The 19,762-nt window shown below is 37.1% G+C and overlaps 1 long non-coding RNA gene across 1 annotated transcript; it reads left to right on the top strand.

The window, feature by feature from the left end:
• The first annotated feature begins 4,187 nt into the window (after positions 1 to 4,187).
• Positions 4,188 to 5,065, top strand: LOC109216425. Its single transcript, XR_002066492.1, has 3 exons — positions 4,188 to 4,356; positions 4,575 to 4,628; positions 4,840 to 5,065. It is a non-coding gene; the product is annotated as an uncharacterized LOC109216425 (long non-coding RNA).
• Positions 5,066 to 19,762: the final 14,697 nt, after the last annotated feature.

Raw genomic sequence — 19,762 nt, 5'->3', positions numbered from 1 at the left:
CCTTCCAGACCAGCGCGATATTGGAGTTTACGAGGTAGCTATTGACTCCACAGCCCCTTGTCTCCCTATCCTCTATCATTTTATGTTTTCTTCGGACTATTGTATCGGATTTCATACTTTGTAGACTCTATAGCAAACTCTTAGTAGCTCATTGACTTGTGACACCCGGGTTTGGCTGTATCGGGATGGTTTCCCTGGTTATTATCGTTGTTTCCGCATTATGGCTATCTTAAACATGTATAGATTTGTGAAATGTTAATTAATTGTTTAAAAAAAGAAGGTATTATGCGTTGTTCTGGCTGGCCTGTCTCACGAGAGGCACCATCAACGGCGGGTTCGGGAATTGGGTCGTGACACTTTTCCCACTCCAAATAGTCGATTGAGCCACCCGAAACTCACCCGGGCCCCCGGGAAACTAACCAATGGCACTTACAAATCTAAAACCTTATTCAACTTTTATCCAATCATCAAAACACCTCAACACAATCGAATTACTCAAAACGCATCAGATTCAAGCCTAAGTTTCGAAAATCTTCCGAAAATACGCTTTCGATCAAAAAACCCAACCAAACCAGTACCCGAATGAGCCTGAAAATTTTGCACACACATCCCAAATGACATATGTCACGACCCAATTCCAAAACCCGGTCGTGATGGCCGCCTCTCGTGAAGACAAGGCCAGCCAACAGAACAACAACGCCTCTTTTAACAGTTACTTAGCATGAATAAGTCTGAATCATAGATAATGAGGATCATATTGCGGAATAAAGTGATAAAATAGAGAACCCCATCCCGACTCAGCCCGAAATCGGGGTGTCACAAGTCACGAGCATCTAGAAGGATCTTTGATACAACTACAAAGCCTGTAATACATAGAATACAATCTGGAATCAAAAGGAAGAAATCCGGTGCCGCGGCGAACGCTGGCGGTCACCTTGCTCAGCTACGATAGCAATCCTCAACCAGCTCAAACCCGCTACACGGGTAAAACCAATACCTGCATCTGCAGCGCGAAGTGCGCGGGAGTAAAAGTGACGTACTCTAACTTAGTGAGTAATAAAGGTAAATAATAAACTGAGCAGCAAGAAACCATGTAAAGCAAAGCCATAATGCTATATAGAATAAGTGTAACTCTTTTAGAAAACAGTGAAATCGTATAATCTTTAGAAATATCTGGGCTCAGTTTAAAAACCTCTCTCGAAAATGTCTTTTGTCCACACAGTTAAGCAAATGAATGCGAAACAGATAGTGCAAGAAGCACATAAGTCAGCCCCTCGGGGCACATCAATCCATTAAACAAGTAACACCAGGGTTACCAGGTAAACAGTGCAAGGAATAGCATGGAAGCAATGAAATGCGAGTGCTGGAATATCATGACAAATAATACAAATAGGAACAAATGCATGAGTGCAATGCAATGCATATGACGGTACACTCCGGTACCCACTGCGGCGTGCAGCCCGAAGCCATCCATCATATTTAACGTCGACGGCTCTCACTGGGGGTGTGTTACAGACTCCGGAGGGGATTCCTTACAGCCCAAGCGCAAATAATCAAGCCATCTCGTGGCACCAACCAGGCCCTCGGGCCTCAATATCAATACATACCGCTGCGGCGCGCAACCCGAGCCACATATTAACCAGAAATCACTATAAAACTGCTGGGCGCGCAACCCGATCCATGCTCAGTCCAGAAATGCACATAAGCCACTTGGGCATATTAAAATAATGGTTCTCAGCTCCAAAACGTCAATAAATATTGTTTAAGTTTTTCAAATCTTAGAAAAAAATGGCTGAGTTTGCAAAAACAATATTAAACCCTGGACCGAGATCCAATAATATTGCAAAGTAATGCGAAAACAGTGATATCAATCCCTAAAGGATTCACATATTTGGCACGAAACCCAAGCATGGAAATCAACCCAAATTATGATGATAACAAGTAGTTTCAGTCAAATACGTAGTAATTTCATCAATCGGACGGACCAAGTCACAATTCCACAACGGTGCTCTACCCCATGCTCGCTATCCGGCGTGCAAGTCACCTCAATACAGCACTATGATGTGCACATCCGGGGTTTCAAACCCTCAGACTATCATTTAACAAGTCATTACTCACCTTTGAACCGGTGAAATCTCTAGCTCGCGACGCCTTTGCGCCCCTCAAATATTCCTCACGCCGTCGATCTAACCAAAATCAGAGCGAATACATCACAATATGCTAAGGGAACAATACCCAATCGAAAACATCGAAAAAATAGCAAAGATCTCGAACTAGCAAAATCCGAGCCCCGGGCCCACTTTCTCGAAAAATTTATAATCACATCAATTTGATTCCTCATCTCGCCGCAGTCATATACATATCAAATATTTACCAAAATCCGAGCTCAATGCTCCCTCAAATCCCAAATTTTTCATTCTCTTAAGTTCAAGCCCTAACCTCCATTTTTGACCTCTATTTACTTGATTTTTCACCCTTTAATTCATGCAATAACACATTAGATTTACGTTTTAGGTTTAGAATTCCTTACCTCAATGAAGTCCCTTGATTCCCTCTCCAAAACCGCACAAAACCTCCAAGTCGAAGTGAAAATATTAGGTTCTCTTTTCAAAAATTCGCGAAGATAGAATTTTAATTACCTCTGAACAGGCCTTTTCACTTCTGCGATAACCAGCTCGCTTCTGCGCACCCGCTTTTGCGGAAATTGCTCCGCTTCTGCGGAACTTCACTTATTGCCTTGGACCGCTTTTGCAGTCACTAACTGCTTCTGCGGAAGCCGCTTATGCGGGAAATGGTCCGCTTCTGCGGAAATCCTTCTAAAATACCCAACCTCGCTTCTGCGACTCCCCATACGCTTCTGCGGAACCGCTTCTGCGGTCCATTTCCGCAAAAGCGGAAATACCAGATACCAAACCATTCAGCAGCCCTTAAACTCCAAATTTCATCCCGTTAGCCATCCGAAATCACCCCGAGGCCCCCGGGACCTCAACCAAAAGTACCAACACATCTTAAAACATTATTCAAACTTGCTCCAATCATCAAAACACCTCAACTAACACCAAATTCATCAAATTACATCGAATTGAAGCCTAAGTTCTTCAAAAACTTCCGAATGGCGCATTCGATCAAAAACCCGACCAAAACACCTCCGAATGACCTGAAATTTTGCACCACATCCAAAATCACCTAACGAACCTACAACAACTCTCGAAATTCCATTCCGACCACTGGATCACAATCTCACCTACCAACCGGAATTCGCCAAAATACTAACTTCGCCAATTCAAGCCTAATTCTACATCGTACCTCCAAAATCAATTCCGATCACACTCCTAAGTCACAAATCATCCCCTGAAGCTAACCGAATCACCGGAAATCACATCCGAGCCCTATAACTCATAAGTCAACATCCGATTGAATTTTCCAAAATAAGCCTTCCTTAAAGAGACTAAGTGTCTCATTTCTACCAAAACCAATCCAAATCAACTCTAACACACCAAATACTGATAATGAAACATGAAGAAGCATAAAATGGGGGAAACGAAGCGGTAACTCATGAGACGACGAGTCGGGTCGTCACACATAACTAAGCTACTGCAACTCTCGGAATTCCATTCCGACCCTCGGATCAAAATCTCACCTACCAACCGGAAATCGCCAAAATATCAACTTCAGCAATTCAAGCCTAATTCTACTCCGGACCTCCAAAACTCATTCGGATCACGCTCCTAAGTCACAAATCACCTCCCGAAACTAACCGAACCATCGGAACTCACATCCGAGCCCTCTAACACATAAGTCAACATCCGGTTGACTTTTCCAACTTAAACCTTCTTAAAAGAGACTAAGTGTCTCAAACCTTACCAAAATCATTCCAGACTCGATCTGACCAACCCGATACCACAAAAACGGATAACGAAGCATAAAGAAGCAGAAATAGGGGAAACGGAGCGGTAACTCATGAGGTGACCGGCCGGGTCGTCACATGCAAATTGTTGATTTTATAATTTTAACTAAATATAATATATTTATTCTTTTGGTTTATTATAGGTAATTTTCTAACTTTTATTTACATTTATGGTGTTTTTATTTTCTCCCCTTACAGGTATGGTTTTTGAATTAACAAGTAAAATAGAGCATCTATATAAGAGAAGGAACGGCAAACTTAAAACCCTCCAAACCAAAACCTATGTCCTCACCCTCAGCCGCCACTTTTCCTATTTTCTTATTTCTTTCTTCCACCTTAATTGTCAAGCCTTAAATCACTGCAAGAAAGACAAAGAGGAATAACAGGGTACATACACTGCTTCTCTATTTATGAACAAAATTTTTAACTTGTTGGTTGTCTCTTTCCAGGTAAGTTCATGTCTTTATATCATAGGTTTTTGAATCTCTTTACACCTACTTGGGTTTGAATTTTCAAGTTTAATTTTTCGAGTTATTTCAGCAATTTGATAGATATTATACTTTATTTTTATAAGTAGTGAGTGCGATTTTTGAAGATTTGATAAGTTTTGTGCCTTACACCTAATTGACTTGGATTTCTGCTTCAATTGTTTGTTTTTTATTTATAGGGTGCTCAAGAGAAAAGTGCCTTTGAGAAATTGCAGTCCCTCTAATGCCAAACTGTACGTTTTACTTCTTTTTTCGATCTCCTTAAGTTTTCAGATGTTTCTTTAAATGCTTTCTCCTGTCTTTTGTGTAGAAAATTTTTTTCTTCTCATTCCATGATTCATTGATTTTTTTTTTTTTGAATTACAAACTGTAAATGCGTCTTTATGTGTTTTAATAATTCAAATATAAGTTTCTCACAAAATCATGTCATTTCATTATTTTCAGTTTAGTGATTACGAAGAGTGCTTCATATATTTTTGGATGCATGAAGATCGAAGATGCGGTGGCAATATGAATCATCAAGAAATTACTTATGTTCATTTAATGTGAAATTCTGTACATATTTCTGATCTCTGTTATAATTAAGCTTCGCATTGGCTAGTTCTTTTCTTCAAAATGTCAGATACTATTAAGTGATTAGTACATGTATTTTGGAATTTATTTTGTGAAATTTTTTAAATGTCAATTTTTTGCAGAGTTAGTTATTACTCAAGCTTAATAAGTCATTAATTTTGATATAATATGCACGGCCACAGAATAATTGAAAATTTTTAGAAAAAAAATCAAATAGCTAAGAAACAGGGCATTTGTGAGAGAAACTTTTGTAACTATGATAAATCAATTTTTTTGTAAAAAATAATCTAACCACGACTTTTTTGTATGATTTTTAGCCATGGAACTTTTTGTCCGTAGCTACACAAAAATATTTTTGCCACGGACTAATATATAAGCAGTTACATATCTAAATTTTCGTGGCAAATAAATTTAAATCTTTTGCCACGCTATAACACTTTGTAACTACCATATAAAGATAGCTACCGATTTATTTATCGTGGCAAGAGTATAAATTATTTGCTATAAATATATTTATTGTGGCAAGAGTATAAACTTATTTGCTATAAATATAGCTACAACACAAAAAATTCGTAGCAATAAGTATTAATCCTTAGCCACGGACCATGTAAAGTTTGTAGCTAACTTTTAGCTACGCTACATTTTGCTACGAATGCTACGAAAGAAAATATTATAGCTAAAGTGTTTAGCCACGGAATTTTTCATAATTAGCTACGTTGTATTTTGTAGCTATAAATGCTTTATGTTGTAGTTGGTTTGCTGGAACTACCTCTCTTTGGTATGCCTCCATTCCTTCGAATCATTTTCTGGAACCTTCTGGTTAAGTAAGCCATGTCACTGTCCTCCTCGCTTGAGTCATTGCTTTCAGCCTTGAGTACCAGGTTCTTTTCCTTCTTTGGTTCTCTTCTTTCACTATCCTTCTTCTTCTTCATTTCGTAGGTTTTCAGATTTCCAACTAGCTCATCTATGGTCAGCGCTTGCAAATCCTTTGCTTCAGTAATGGCTGTTCACTTTACTCTCCTAGGAGCTGGGAAGAACACTAAGAATCTTCCTCACGAGCTTGTTCCTTGGAATGATTTCACCAAGCGAGTGTAACTCATTTATGATAGAAGTGAATCGAGTGTGCATATCTTGAATGGATTCATCATCCTTCATTCTAAAGAGTTCATACTCAGTGGTGAGCATATCAATTTTAGACTGCTTTACTTGAGTGGTTCCTTCGTGTATCGTTTGTAAGGCTTCCCATATCTCCTTGGTGGATTGACAGGCTGAGATCCTGTTGTATTCATCAGGTCCTATGCTACACACCAACATTTTCTTGGCACGAAAGTTTTTCTCCACAGCTTTCCTATCTCCATCGTTGTATTCTTTCCTCGTCTTAGGCACTATCTCAGTAGGGTCTCCGACTTTCTTTGTTGAGACATAAGGGCCATCACAAATAACATCCCACAACTCGGAATCTTCTGCCATGATAAAGTCATGCATTCTTGTCTTCCACCACCCATAGTATTGGCCATTGAACTTGAGTGGTCTGTAAGTAGACTGACCCTCTTCGAAATTTGGTGGAGCAGCCATGAGATCCTTTCTAGGTGTTAACCTGATAGAAAGAACCCGCTCTGATACCAATTGATAGAATATATGAGTCCACCAAACTATATAGAGACCAGGCCCTACATAGGTTTCCACAGATAACGCTAATGCAATAGTAAGTAAATGGAACAGGGAACTTTTACGTGGAAAAATCCCTGCTCAAAGGGATAAAAAATTTACGACCTACACTGGTAGGATTTCAACTTCACTATGAGCAAACTTTAAATTACAACCTGTGCAATCTAGGAATTAAACTCTTAATCCCCCGCTAACTTGTAATACACCTATTACAAGCCACTTTGCAATACACTTATTACAAAGACTTCAACTCATGACTAACTCTAGTCACGACACAAACACTGAAGGTTTATGATTTACAAGGGGTTCCTAATTAAAGCTTCTAGATAAGCAGAGTATGAATTACAATGAAGAACAATTACAAAGTTACAACTCAACTAAGGACATACAAGAGGCTTGCTGTAGGAATTGGGCTCCGTAGTAGTGTTGTACTTTTGTCACGACCCATATTTCTCACCCTCGGGAGTCGGGATGGTGCCTACTTGTAGAAGCTAGGCAAGCCACGAAATTTTAAATTCTTAACTCTTTTATTTTAATCCTTTTTATAATTCATAACAACAAGCGATAAACATTTAAATAACAACGGGATATGAGATTAAAGCGGAAGACTTAGACCAAATAAGCCAAACAATACGGAAGCCAACATATGCCTCTACCCAAGAACTGGTGTCACAACACTCACGGACTACTAATATTTACTACATACAACCGTTTGAAAGAAAGTAATACTGTCTGTCTCGAATACAAGTGATAACAGAACATAACAAGGGATAGAGGAGACGCCGGGCCCGCGGACGCCTGCAAGGCTACCTCGGTGTCTCGGTGAACTGAAGGCTGGCTCCCGAACTACTGCTACTGACCAAACACTGCTCCAGTATCTGCACATAAGTGCAGAGTGTAGCATCAGCACAACCGACCCCATGTGCTGGTAAGTGCCTAGCCTAACCTCGACGAGGTAGTGACGAGGCTAGACCAAACTACCACATAAACATGTGTGGTTCAAATATATACAGCGGAAAAGGGATACAAAGATAACCAATCAATATGGGAGGGGGAGCATGCTGTGGGGAAGATAACAATTCCGAGTAAAAGTCATCAAGAAACGAAGGAAACAACATAACTCAGACATCAATAAAGGATCAGAAATCAATAAGTGCACGGCATCACCCTTCGTGCTTTTACTCTCCTCCTCACCAAAGCAATTATATAATAAAACGTGCACGGCAATACCCTTCGTGCTTTTACTCTCTTTCCTCACCATATAATCAATAGAATCGGTACGGAATGGTACATCGTGTGGCACGGCATCACCCTTCGTGCTTTACACTCTTTCCTCACAATCATGCACGGCATCACCCCTCGTGCTTTAACACTCTTCCTTACCCAAACAACAATCACAAACAATGGGGCAAGGGAATAAACAAGATTATAATAGAACTCCCGGCAAGGGAACAACAATTAAACACTAAAATCCCGGCAAGGGAACATCATTAATAATATCCACATCCCGGCAAGGGAGATAACCGATAAATCAATAATAACCCGGCAAGGGTATCAACACAATAACTTCTTTCTTTTTTTCACTTTTACTTCACAACTCACTTACCACTTGAGTCAATGCTCCAAAGGGTTCAATCAACTCATATACTTTCACAATTCGTAATATAGCTTGAGCCAATGCTCCTTAATATTCAAAGTTCACAATTACTTCCACAAACTTGTCACAACAAATAAAAAAAATCACCTCTAAGCATAGATAATACAACGAAGTCATGAAAATCACAATATAAGACCCACGGGCATGCTTGACTCCGACGTATAGATACTCGTCACCATGCCTATACGTCATACTCAACATTCATCACATAGCAAATATGACTTGACTCCTAATCCCTCAAGCTAAGGTTAGACCAAACACTTACCTCGATGCCACAAACACAATTCAAGTTTCAATTATAGCTATACCCCTTGATTCCACCGCCAATTCTCTCGTATCTAGTCACAAATTACTTAATTACATCAATAAACGCTAATTGAATCAATTTGAATGCATGAAAATAAATTTTTCAAAGTTTTGCCAAAAGTCAAAAATCGCTCCCGGGCCCACGTGGTCAAAACCCGAAGTTCGAACCAAAACCCGATCACCCATTCCCCCACGAACTCAAATATATAATTTGTTTTAAAATCGGACCTCAAATCGAGGTCCAAATCCCCAATTTTCGAAAAACCTAGGTTCTACCCAAAATACCAAATTTTTCCCATGAAAAACCTTGATTTCAAGTTGAAATCATGTTAAAAGATGATAAGAATTGAAGAAAGTTGGTTAAAAGCGACTTACAATTGATTTGGAGAAGAAAGGATTCTTGAGAAGTTGCCTAAGTGTGTTTGGGTTTGAGAAAATATGAAAAATGGGGTTTAAAATCGGTTAAGCATATTGCAGGTCTCAGATGTAGGAATTACGAACAGGGGTTCGCAAATGCGAAACAGGGTTCGCATTTGCGAACCCTTCAGAAATCTCAAACTTTCGCATTTGCGAAGCAATAGTCGCATTTGCGATCACAAAGGATTTAGGCGGGCATCGCATTTGAGACGGCTACTTCGCATTTGCGAAGAAGGCTGCCCAGGCTAACTCTCGCATTTGCAAGACTGGCTTCGCAAATGCGAAGCCTGCAGATCAGAACACACCAGCTATTTTTTTCAAAGTTCAAAATGCACCCGTGGCCTATCCAAAACTCACCCGAGCCCTCGGAGCTCCAAACCAAATATACACACAACCTCAAAAACATCCTACGGACTTATTCGTGTGATCAAATTGCCAAAATAACATCATAAACATCGAATTAAACCTCAAAATCCATGAATTCTTTCAAACTTCTTAAAGCATCACATTTTCCAATTTAGGTCCGAATCACGTCAAACGACGTCCGTTTTTCACCAAATTTTACAGAAACATCTTAAATCATATATAAGACCTGTACCGGGCGCCGATACCAAAATACGGGCCCGATACCAACACGTTCTAATCAAATTTCCTTAAACAATTTCAGAAAACAATTTCCTTTAAAAATTCATTTCTCGGGCTTGGGACCTCAAAAATTCGATTCCGGCGTCCGCACACAAATCGAGGTAGCCTGGGACTCCGCACACAAATCGAGGTGACTCTAAATGAGGTTTTCAAGGCCTCGGAGTCATAGAGTTTAATTTAAAACAAGTGATGACCGTTTGAGTCATCACAACTTTGTTCTTGATGCACTTGAGAGTTGAGTGCTTTATTGTCAGACGCTTGAAGTGTTTGAATAATTCTCAAGTGTTCAAGTGATGTTTTGTTGTAATTTTTATTGTTAATACAACATAGGTGACATCACTTGAATGATGTAATCACTTGGTTGGTCTATGAGAAGTGACTGTTGTACTGTGTTGCACTGTTTGCATGTACAGCGCGGGCCGTTCACTTTTCAGCTGTAGACATTTGACTTCGTACTGCTGTCAGGGGGACCCAAGAGGATCAGGTCCCTGTTTTGATTCTTTGTCTTCTGAAGTCATAGCAACTCACATGAGTTTGAGTTGTGTGCCAAGTGTATTAGGTTTCTTATCTGGTTCTTCGACAGTAAATTTGTTGTATCATCAAAATATAAAACTAAGGTACTGTAAACCCATCATTAACGTACTTAAATATATACATTTGCCACCTATACAAAATTTACTCACTTATATTTCTTCGCATATAACAAAAATTATGTTCGAACGAACGACAAACTGAAAGAAGTACTCTATAGCCGACTTAAACTGGTTGATAAATATAGAGTCGATTGATACTTCTCATTTCTAAGGCTCAAAATTCTAATGTTTGCATGCCTAATATTTTTATACATATATTATTAAATAGGTTCAATTAATTTTTTTTAATTATTCATATGGAAATAAAATTGAATATACTCAAATTATCCAATATGGTTATAGGCTCATTCCAAAACCTATGTATTTTGGCCTTACTGGAATCCAAGAAATGGGAAGGCAAAAAAGTTCAAGAAATAATGAATAGGAAAGAGGGGTAAATTGGAAAAATGAAAAGTTTTAGGCGGGAAAGAGAGCCGTTGCCTTGCAGACACCAAATTCTGGCGCCAAAATCTAAATTTTTGACTGGGTTTTAGCTGCCCATTGCCCGAAATACTACGGGCATCCCAAAAAATCTTTCACAATATTCTTATTCTTATCAACTCCTCTATATAGCCTTATGATTTATATACAATTAATTTATAGTATTATTTTAAGCAAATTAGGTTTCTCTATTTTCTCTATAAACTCTGCCCTCCATTTTGCCGCCATCTCTTCTTTTTCTTCCATTCAAAATCTTTACATTTAGCCCCTTTTTGTCTTCTTTTGGATTCTTAAAACAAGAAAGAAAACTCTTTTATATCATTCTTATTATTCCTTTGATAAAAGAGGAGTCAAGTTCCAAAAGAGCAATCTTTTTCTTAAGTTCATAACAAAGATTATATTTTTTTTGGGTTAGAAATAGGATCTTCAAAGAAACATCAAGTGGAAAGAAGGAAAGAAGAAAGCAAAATGTGGGTAATTGCAGGAATAGCCTTTCGGCCAAAACTGAAATCAATAGCCACAAAAAAGCCCAATAGAGAAGAGTGTGAAGATGAAGAAGAGTGTTCAACAACTCCAACGGAAAGAAATTCAAGGATACCGGAAAAACTTCCATGTCCGTCGGCTCCGGTTAAACGCCGGCCGGCATCAGTATGTAATTATATTGGTGCTAGGGAGTTCTTTAACCCACCAGATCTTGAGTCTGTATTTATTATTCACCATGTTCAGAGAGCAAAATATTAAACCAGAATTACTATAGGGCTAAAAAATGGAGTACCATTTTATGGAACTAGAAAAGAGGCCCTTTTGCTCTTGTTCTGCTTTTCTTAAGTTTTTTTAGTAGCTTAGGCTGTTGAGTTTAAGATAATGTTAATGTAATATACAGAATACTCTATTAGATATAGTCTCAGTAGATTAGCTAGTGTAGTTTAGTTCTATCTATAAAACTATGTTCTCAGTATTATTACCCTTTGACTTCTGTTTTGCTCTTCTTCTTTTTTTTTTCTTTATCTGTAAGGATTATGCAAATATTCTTCCTCGTAATGCTTCACTGGTAATTATAAGACAAAATAGTAATGTACTGTGAGAATCCTATGTTGTTTCATGTTTGGTGCATATTCGAATTCATTGTAACTTTAGTTTGATTATTGAAGTGCTTTAGGATAAACTTTGCTGTATGTTAATTAATTCCAAACAGCCCACCAAGTTGAGAATTGAGATAGTAGAATTCATGGGTGTTAAGGGCCGGGCGGGCAAGAGAAAAGGGAACCAGCCGGTTTTGATACCGGTTACAATTTATTGGGTTTACTGGTTCCGGGCTTAGCCGGTACTAAATTGAACTGGAACGGTTCCGGGCTTGATGGGGCCGGACCGGGCTGGTTTTATTCAATTTTTTTGTATTTTGAATAACAATCGTACTTTATATTAAGATAAAGTAAAAATGTAAAATACTAAAAACAAACGTATAAAAAGAATGTTTGTAATTTTGAATAAAAAGTTAAAAACTCTAAAGGATTTAAAAGCCTTATATTTTAAAAATTCATTACGAATTTAAGATAATACAATGAATATGAAAAAAAATATAACCTTATAACACAGATTGTCTCAAATCAACTTAAATACGAATTCCTAGAAGACATTCAAGACAACCTTTAATATGGCTTCTTAAACCAGTTGTGCCCTCCCACTTTGACGAACATTAAAGACTCCACTACAGTTCTTGCACTCTTCTTCGCGAACTTATTCATTTTCTTCTACCACCTCAAAGTGTTCCAAACATGTGAATACACTCTAGAAGCACATGACATGATTTTACTTGAATTGAGAATTTAGATTTGAGAATTGAGAGATGAGTGAAGAAATGAAAGAGAGGGTGTCTATTTATAGTTTTTCAAAAGGCTAAATTAGTAAATAGTAAAAGTGTTATTTTTGAAAAAAATGCACGAAAAGGGCTATTCTTGCAAATCAGCCATTGGGCAACAGTCAAAATGGCCCGTTGCCAAAGGTCAAGACTCAAGAGTAGTAAAAAAAATAAAAAAAATTTTGAACTAGCCGTAAAACCGGTCCGGCCCGGGGCGGTCCGGTTATTCAAGATTGACAAGACCTTACCAGGTTGGACTGATCCGGTTACCCGGTAATGAAATCTTATCCGGCACAGGCCGGTTCACGTCCAAACCTAGCCCTGCCCGCCCCTTATCACCGGGCCGGTCCGGTCCAGTCTAAAAATGGTCAGAGCCAGCCCGGCCCGTTTGACAGGTTTACAGTAGAATATTATTACTTTTTTGTTAGCTTTTGTAGTTTACTAGAGAACTTATCGCGCTTCGTGCGATTATTTTGTAATTTTTTTTAATGGATTTAAGGATATTTTTTTGTTAACTGGATCGAGGTAGACGAAGAAAACTATGAGAAATATTAGCCTCATCAATACAAATAATGTCAATTGTCTATTACTGTCATACTAACAATTATGTAGGCAAGTAAACACTGACATAAAGTCTGTTGTCTACATTATTTTTTTTTTTTTAATAAACTCGTCGTACATTTTTATGACCATTCATTCTTTTAAAATATTACCAAATGTGTTTGGAAGAGACTTGGTGACACTCTCTAGAAGTCTTAATACACATAGCAGTGAAAATAATAAAAAATTAAACAATAAACACATAGCAGTGAAAATAATAAAAAATATAAACGATTGAATACTTACAGAATTAAGAAAGATGTAGCTATTTTTCTATTGGTACAAAAAGTTAGATTTTAATTTTATTTTTCTATTAATAGTTCATTTTAGTTTCTTTTCGTTCTATGGAGAAGATAAATTTCAAAGTAAAATATTTTCTACTAATTTTAGACCTCGGTTAAATATTTTCAGGAAACTTTAGAATCCTTATATTATATTTTTTCCTATAATAATACATATATTTGGTTACATTTTTCAAATAGCACTTTCGTTTTCTATATTTTTATAAGCATTTAAGTAAATGATATTTGGTGTGCATTTAGTATTTATTCTTCATTTTCCACCGGCTAATTTTTCGTAAATCTGAAAAGTCGCTTTCCATTTTAACGCTCTTCATATATAGACATTTTGCTCCCATCAATTTTAGCCCAGTAACTCCTTTGTTTTCATTTTAAACCCCAGTAAGTAAAAAAAATTGTGAATTAGGATTCATAAACAAAAAATATTGGCGCAATGTCGGAATACAGTCACAACAACTTTTTTTGTTATATAAGCATATAAGCAATAGATATTCACAAAATTGCACTAATAATTATGACCATGAATAAGGTATAAGAGGTCAAAAAATGCATGATAATAACGTACTTTAAATTCTTCATGTACCAGCTATAATCGAAAATAAAGAGAAACTTCTCTCCACAAGGCACTACACAATTGACCAGAATTCATAGCATGGAATTCTTCAAAAAGTTTATCCTCTACTGCTTACTCCGAAATTTATTTTACTAAGACAGAAATTCCACCAACTATTTGAAAAACAAACGAAATAAGAGAAGGGAAACGAAAAAAGAAAAAGGAGGAAATAGTTTAAGAAACTTATTTTGTTTTTAAATCCTTTTATATAGTTTAGGTGTAAAGAATATTGGTAAAAATAAATTACAAAAAAAAAAAAAAAAATTAATTGACTGTCGTTTTTTCCACGTAAAATTAAATTTGTAGATGGAAACTTCATTTTGATCAATCAAAACTTCAACCAAAATGTAATGATGCATTAATTACCATTCCTCATGATATACTTAGATGTCTTGCAAATCGCAATTGCGGGAAAAAATGCAAATTAAAAAATGACTTAAAAACACCCTTGTAAACAAAATAATCCAAATTCAAAATTAGTAAAAATAAATTATAAAAATTAAAAATTAATTGACTATCGTTTCTTTTTCACGTAAAATTAAATTTGTAGATGGAAACTTTATTTTGATCAATCAAAACTTCAGCCAAAATGTGATGATGCATCAATTACCATTCCGCATGATATACTTAGATGTCCTTCAAATTGCAATTGCTACAGAAAATACAAATTAAAAAATGACATAACATCATCCTTATAAACAAAATAATCCAAATGGAGCAATTACACATAGCATTAATCAACCTGCAAAAAACACAAAACCAGAATCAGTGAAATAAAAAAAAGGAGAAAGAAAACATCAGGAACTTATAATACACTAAGCACAATGATATTCTATTTTTTGCAATTAAAGCAAGAGTAGTAAAATTCAAAATTACAATGTTTCCAAACTTAGATCAACTAAAAGTAGAAGAAATAAAATAACATAGATGAATAGTAACAATTAACATTACAATTTTCAACCTTTTCAACAAAAAAGGTCTCAAAGATACAAGAAACACAAAATTTATCTACAATCAAGAAAGTAGGAAAGAATAAAGAAAAACAGTAGAAAATTAAGAAGGAAGAGTGGGGGATAATAGGAGAAGAAATAAATAGTAGCAGTGAGGAAAGAAATAAAAGTGGTGAGAGAGTGAAAAAAAAGTGATATGTGATAATGGGTGAATTGAATTATGATTAAGCCCCAAAAGAACCACTTTCTTGTAGAGTTTTTATTGTAAAAGTGATAGCAAAATGCTCTTATTAGTGCTTTTCATGTTTTTCAGGTTACATACATTAGAAGAAGGCTATGGAGTGATTTTGTATCATTTATGGAAGAAAAAGAAGCCAATCGCATCAAAGTCGCCGAGTGAACCATTTGAAATACACAAACGAGGCATGGAGGTGAACTGCCGCGGTCCCAGCGTGGGCGCGGTAGGACCGCGGCGAGCTGTCAGAGGAGATTCAGAGAGGCCATTTGGCCGCGGTCCCAGCGTGGGCGCGGTAGGACCGCGGCAGGCGACGAGAAATTGAAGGACTAAAGTGCAAATTCCGGAATTCTTAGCCCAAAACCCTATTTAAACACTAGAACTCGCCCAAAGGAGGCATGTAACATTATTAAAGAATAGAGAGTACTTTGGCAAGAAAAAACAAGTGTGAGAGATCACCCAAAACATCATTATTTCTATTCTTCTTTATTTTCTTGCAATTTATGATTATGAATTTTTTAGTATTTGATTTACCCATTGTCATGAGTAGCTAAAAACCTTAATCTAAGGTTTTGGTGGAACCCGTTGGGAATAACTTGGTTGTTTTATCAATATAATTAGATTTGATTGTAATCTCTAATTGTTCATCTATGTTTTGATCGTGGAATGGTTGAAAGGGCCCTCAATTATCCGTTCCTATTTATTATGTATCTTCTTGAGAGAGAGTGCATATTTAGGTGATTGTATGAACAACATCACTCCCGGAGTATAGACGAGAGTCATAACGGAGGGTTTAGGGGTTGGATTAGAGATAACGAAACCCCAGGTGTAATCTAAGTGAACTGTATTGTGCAAGTAGCTAGCGTAGCTTGAGAAAGTGCGTCTAGTAGATTATTATAATTACTTGAGAAAGAATTATGATATATGGAGAGTTCATGATTGTTAGAGATAGCTAAATCATAGTTATAGGACATATACAACCAAGGAAAGTACCAACGGGGGGAAACCATTGCCTTAGACTTTATTTCTACCGTTTACACATCAAGTTTAGTTAATTTTCAGCTGTTAATTACTTTCAATCTTAGTTGTTAGAAAATCAACCATTGTGAATCGAAAAGTTTGGGAAAATAGATTGTGTGAATTTAGTAAATCTGACAGTAGTGATTGATAGGTTAGTTCCCTGTGGTTCGACTCTGGGCAATAATACTCAGATTATATTTGCAACGCCCGCATAGTCTTTTGTGAGACTTAGTTGAGCGTGATCAATATGGTTGCTGATAAGAGGCTGAATTTAGGTGGCTCTTCCTTTTTTAAAACAGTGCACCTTTCTCCTTATTCAATTAGTTCCACCCAAAAGGCAAACCAACCACCCCACACTTTAACTTTTACAAAGTTCATAAATAATTCAAGTGCTCATGAGAGGTGAAAAGGTTTAAATAGATGGTTAATTCAAACAAATGGGTAAGGCTTGTAATGTGGTTGCCAAAGAAAAAGGATTATAGGCTCAACGAGGTTAACTACGATACATAACAATTAGGTGGGTAAAATATACATATCTGGCTCAACAAGAAAACGCCTATATCACTTCCAAGACTGAACAACACTACTATTTTGCTTTGCAAATACACGGGGCAAGTTCTAGGCATCAAATGCAATGCACAGAATAACACAAAACCTTACACACACATGGCACATAACTCACTCAGGATTGGATTCATCAAGACACCCTAGTCAGAGCAGTTAAGCAAATTTAAGATCATACAATTTAAGGTACTTATACAAGAGTCAAAAATTGAGTCTAAGCGTCACAGCCAAAGTCTTCACTATTCTCAAGGCATAACAAAGTCAAGAGATATTGATTCATTTCAAAACAAAACACAATGGCTCCTATTCCCAAAAAAAAAAATAACTACACCCGGTTCAAATAAAACCCTTAGAAAAGAACCGCGGTTTAAAGAAAAATCAAGGGGTAATTGCTACACTACCTAACAAAACAAAAAATCTTTTTGGTATTTTCTTTAGACTTACTACCCTCAAGAAAACTGTCTAGAAGATCCGTCGTAGGAAAAGTCCAATCTTTTTTTTAAAAAAAAATACAGCTAAAGTAGCATGAAAAATCACCCAGACAATCTCCTCACCCCACACTTAAAATTGTGCATTGTCCCCAATGCACACCCATACATACAAGAGGGTAAAAGAAACTCCCTGGTAGGCCAAAGGCCGAAGCACTAGCAGTTCATGGGGTACTCAGACTTCTCCCAAGCTTGGTCCTTCGTGTGGGTACCTCACACTTAGTTCCAATCATTTGGTTTGCTGATGCATCCTTCCAATACCTTTGCTTTCCATGCTGCTAGAAAATAAAAAAATTGACACTACAAAAATAATACAATTAAAAAAATAAAAATAAAAAATAAATAAAAGAAAGCAATAAAGCTGGGTTGCCTCCCAACAAACGCTTGATTTAACGTCGCGGCACGACGCGAATCACTTTTTGCCTCCACCTCGAGCTTATGAATTGAACCCCCAATTTGGCATCAAGTTTTCGGCTATGCTCCAGGGGTGGAGGAACAAATCTAATTGGTCCAAGCAACCATTGTACTATGCTACACTTCTTGGCTTTTAGATGAGGTATGTAGTCCTGTCTTTCTGGTAAGAAAAATTCCAGAATATAGGCACCTTGTTCTTCATTCCTTGACTTCTCAATCGGCTCGGATGACTCTATTTTCATATCGTCATCCAAGCACAATGTAGAAAAATATTTGGAGTGAGGACCAATGCGCTCACACACATGAACTTCAGGACTTTCAACATCCTCAACATCAATGATACTAGAGTCAACAAAATTTGTATCCTCAATGTCCTTGGCTGACTCTAGTCTCACTTCTTCAACATTGACATCTTCAAATTCTAGTTGGCTAGGTTGTTGATGTTCTGCTTTGACCTCCCCAATTAATACCTCAAATTCATGCTCTTCTTGGCTACTATCATCAATATTAGATTGTTGAGCATTAAAAGCTCCAACCACTTGACTCAATTGAGCCTCCAACTTGCGAATAGTTGCCTCTTGCCTTTCTATGTGCAATTGTTTCTCATTGTTTTGTTCCAGAAGACACTTTAGCATATCCTTGATCTCCTTCAGGTCCGCATTCCCAGGTTCTTTGTTCCTATTAACTTCACAAGAAAAGGTGGAACCATTATAGTAAGGGGTTGGGGAAAATAAGAAATATAAGCACAACCATGAAGGTGACCATTTTTACCACCACACACATCACACACATTCCACAAATAAGATTGAGTTGGTGCACATAACTCGCTCTCAGGAACATTTTGAAAATTTTTCCACGGGTGGTTTCCTTTACAATATGTATGGAGATCAATAGTAGAATTATCTACACATAAATTCTCATAATTCCAAGATGTCATGTTTCTCAAATCAACAGTTATAAAAAAAAATACCAAGAAAAAACAAAACAAAATAAAAGTTCAAACTTGAACCCTAGCAATATATACAGCAACAACTACACCATTAGTTCCCCGGCAACGGCGCCAAAATTTGATCACGCCCAACTATGCCTTATAAAAAGGACAATGCGGTCGCTGCAAATATAATCCGGTTTACAAGTCCGGAGTCGAATCCCACAGAGAATTAAGGTTTAGCTACAGCTGTTCACTATCACCAAGAAGACAAGCTCGAACAATTCCTAACTTATAGATATTAAGATTCTTATGTTTAACTAATTAACTAACAAATTAAAATAGTAAATTAACAACTAAAGATATTGAGGGTTAGAGAAAAGATTAAGGGGGTCTAGAGTTATGATTACCCAATTGTCGGAATCATTCCCGCTATGTCTTCTATAATTTCGCCTAAGTATTCTCTACCGATCATGAGCACTCATATTACCGTAAATCTCTCCCGAGTAATTATGATAATTTACTAGACGCACTCTCCGAGCTACGCTAGCTGGCTTTTAATACAGCTCACTTCAGATCGCACCCAAGGCTTCGTTATCCCTAATCCCGCCTTTAAACCCTCGAGTTTATTGATCCCTCTTCAATATTAACTTTTCGGGGAAATTGGGTGTTTGTTTTAAACAATTAACCCTAAATATAGCACTACTCTCCCCGAGTTTATGCATACTAATAGGCACAGCAATTGAGAGCTCTTCAATCAACCAGAATATTAAACGAGTTGAACAAATAGAGAAAAGCTATGGCTCAATTATATAAAACATAACAAGAATTTATCCTACAAAAGGTTCTATCAAAACTCTAGATAACAAATTAGCTATTCATAATAGTATGTAAAACTACAATACTAAAAGTCATAACCAACAATGAAAAATAGGAAGAGGAAGGAAAAACTCGTAGAAGAATTCTCCGCCTTGCTCCCAATGTGTTCTTGCCTCCAAGGGTGTTGTCTAACCCTAAAGTAGTGTCTCTCCGCCTCCTTAGGTCTAATTTGTGTCCAAA

Source organism: Nicotiana attenuata, unplaced genomic scaffold (assembly GCF_001879085.1).
Source record: "Nicotiana attenuata strain UT unplaced genomic scaffold, NIATTr2, whole genome shotgun sequence".
In the NCBI taxonomy this organism is placed as follows: Eukaryota; Viridiplantae; Streptophyta; class Magnoliopsida; order Solanales; family Solanaceae; genus Nicotiana; species Nicotiana attenuata.
This window is presented reverse-complemented; position numbering and strand designations above follow the sequence as displayed.